This window comes from Dipodomys merriami, unplaced genomic scaffold (assembly GCF_024711535.1).
Source record: "Dipodomys merriami isolate MVZ:Mamm:240054 unplaced genomic scaffold, mDipMer1.0.p SCAF_333, whole genome shotgun sequence".
Classification (NCBI taxonomy): Eukaryota; Metazoa; Chordata; class Mammalia; order Rodentia; family Heteromyidae; genus Dipodomys; species Dipodomys merriami.
In genome coordinates this window covers 537,481-540,785 of record NW_027204860.1, presented here as the reverse complement: position 1 = coordinate 540,785, position 3,305 = coordinate 537,481, and the positions used below count along the sequence as shown (strand labels likewise).

Sequence of the window (3,305 nt, the reverse complement as noted above, 5' to 3'; positions counted from 1 at the left end):
AAAATATAAAACAACATATGATAAGGCAACTATTTTTGACTTTTTAAAATGTACCTCATTATTTGATGAAATTTACTTTATTAGCTAATGTTTGGGTTTGAAATGTGGAAGGCTGATCTATTTAACCCATTTCTGCAAGGCACCTACTGAACAACACAAAAGGTGGGTGGTATTATTTCTATACTTTAATGAATGGTTGAAACTGTTTGACATTAGTGCTGGGTAAATAAATCAACTCTATTGTAACTTGCTCCCTCCCCTTAAAACACTTGTAATGTCACTAAGTATCTTCTACTTGTCAAATGTTATTTTGGCGAATGTGATTTTAAAAAGTTTATTTGAAAAGGAATATATTTTCAGGAGATTAAATGTAGGTTATCATTGGATTGAGAATGACAACATTTTTATACTACAGAACCAAGTTTTATGGAAGTACCACTGTTTTGAAGCACTAAGGATCTTCTCACTGTTTTTTCTGAATTATATTTGACCTCTAAGTCAAGTTTTTCTGGCCTTGGTAGACCAATTATGGATCTATTGTTCCAGGAACTATTTTTTGGCCTACTTATGCTGGACTGAAATCTTTCATTAATCATTAGGAGAGGGGTATTAAAAATAATCTTGTGAAATTTGTGATCTTGCTCACTCATATGGGCTGGTCATCGGCAAATTGGAAATTTGAATTACAGTATTTTCTCAGATTTTTTATCTCATATTTATGTTGCCTTGTATTTCACAATTGATTAAAGCTAATTCCTATGTCTCAAGGAATTGGGGCCCTGAAATATTATAGGAAATGAGAATTTGAGATGGTTCTTCAATTACTTTCTGTTGGCATATTGCGTGAGCCTAGATGAGAAGTCTTGCCCTTCTTATTTGATGATGCGGATAACTGGGATCCTAGGACCCCTGGGTCCTGCAGAAGAATAATACTTTTTAGACATAAAATCTGCAAAATTTGGGTATACTCAGTAGGAATGATTCAAAAATATGGAGAAAACAGTTTGGGACCAGCGAGTTAAAACAATAAACAGAGCAGCAGAGTAAAATCCCTTATAGATTAGAGGAAAACAGCATTTTTTTTTACCATGTGAATTCAGATGACCAAGAACACTTAGAAGGTATCCCAAGTTAATACCGAAGACATTTCATTGATACTTTTATATTCTAATATATATTCTAAACCTAATTAATTATATTCCAATTGTATTTATTGGAATAAATAAATATCAATGTAGTTCTCAAATTATCAACTGATTCTAGTAAGTTTCACTGTGTGAAATATAAAATCAGCATATAAATATAAAATATATAACTATATATAATATACTAAAAGGTACATGTTTTGCATTGTTCTGTTCTTGTTAGGATATCAAAAGCAACTCTTTTAAAGTTTTATTCCATTATCTCTACCTCAGTGTTTGGTAGAGTTAGGCCTAAAGATTTACGATTTGTAGATTTACAGACTGAGGCAAGAGGAAACAATGTGATAAAAACATTACCAATTTAAGGCCTAAAATCGAGGAGAAACATATGTACTGCTCCTGGAGCTATGGAAATATTTGGTGATATAAACGCAGTAGTGTAAGTTCCTTCCTGATTGGAAGGTAGACAGACCGGGACATTAGGTAATCATGCATATGAACAATTTTTCACCTTCTTGGCTTTAGCTACTTTTGAAATGTTAGGTATAATAAAAAATTATATTTTGAAAAAATACCTTCTAGTCTGAACAGTTCTGTCTGAACTGTTCATCTCTCTACGATCCCTTGTAGCTAAGATTAATTTTGTTGCAGTAAGACAACCTTTGCTGTCAGGGTAAGATATTCTGGTTGGTCTATTCCTACATGGAAGAATGGGAAAGAGTCAGGGAGACATTTTGTGCCAGTAAGACCTCATTTGGGAAATTTTAAGCTGCAGAAGTTTAGAAGTAGCTCTTGAGCAAGGCTTACTTTGAATCCCTTAGCTCCACAAAGCTAACTCAGTTCATAAATAAGTACTTGAAAAGCCATCACCTTTGGACCTAGCTATAAAGGCTTTAAAGTATGATCAGGTTTAAAATGAAAAAGACTTAAAATAGTCACTGACAAAAAAATGTTGAAATGTAAGCAATTGATTGAACAATATAAATATTTTCCACTATACTCAGAATTTTAGGGAAATAAGATCAATACCATTGTAGGAACAATAAAATTTCCTTGTTACAAATAAGCAACCAAAGTTATATGCCAATATTAAGATTGCATCATTAACTATTTAAATTTACAAGATACTACATGCTTCAGCAGCACATCTACCCAAATTACAACAATACAGAGAATAACATGACACTTCCACAAGGATGATATGGAAATTTGTGAAGTATTCTTCAGATTCAAGGAGTGAAATACAGTTATTAAAAAGTTGATTACAAAGATACAAGTGAAACAATACATGTAATTCATAGAATTAAAAGTTTGTCTTCAGTGTATTAACTCTTAACCTTAGAAAAGTCTTTACATAGCATAACCTTTACAAAACTTTTGAAATTAGATAACATTGTCATTTTATCCCAAAGAAATAAAATAGTATAAAGACCTTGGAAAAAAGGAATCTTAAACTGTTTCTATATGGAATGCAATCTGAAAGTACACATTCATTAATGAACCTATATAATATAAATCAATGTAGAATTCAAAATATTATATTTGGAGAGAATGAAATAGATTATGGATATTATACGAACAGAATACAGACTATTTTAAAATAAACTTTTTCAGACAAGTACCAGAAATATCTTTAGCTTATGTACTACTCATTTCAACAGATAAGTTAAACCTATTTCTGATTTAAAAAAATCACAAACTCTGCAGAAATCATTATAGATATATACAAACAACTCTTGAATACATTTTGATATCAAAGTCAGGCAATTCACTTGGAAGAATACCATGAAATCTATGAATTTTTACAGTAAGATATTGCTGTTATTTTGTATTGTGAAAATATTTTGGAAGGACACAAAGGATGAAACGGCATTTTTGAAATTTAAGAAACTTAACCAAACCATTACAACTTACGAGAACAATTTGTTCAGCCTTCCACCACTTCATAGAGGTAGTGATACTTATTAACCTTTTGGCAATATCAAATGCAGTTTCTTCCAAGTTGTTCTTCAGACCTGGTTTGATAAAATGGTTCAACAGAAGGTGATCCAGCATACTTTTGCTACCTCTATTCCCAGCAGCAAGATGCAAGGGGGTCAAGAGGCATTTAGTTTGGTCATTGGTATCTGCATCATGATGAAATAAGAAAGAAGCCACTCG

At 31.7% G+C, this 3,305-nt stretch overlaps 1 pseudogene; it reads left to right on the top strand.

The window, feature by feature from the left end:
• The first annotated feature begins 2,276 nt into the window (after window positions 1–2,276).
• On the top strand, window positions 2,277–2,376 carry LOC138803103 (U6 spliceosomal RNA; annotated as a pseudogene).
• Window positions 2,377–3,305: the final 929 nt, after the last annotated feature.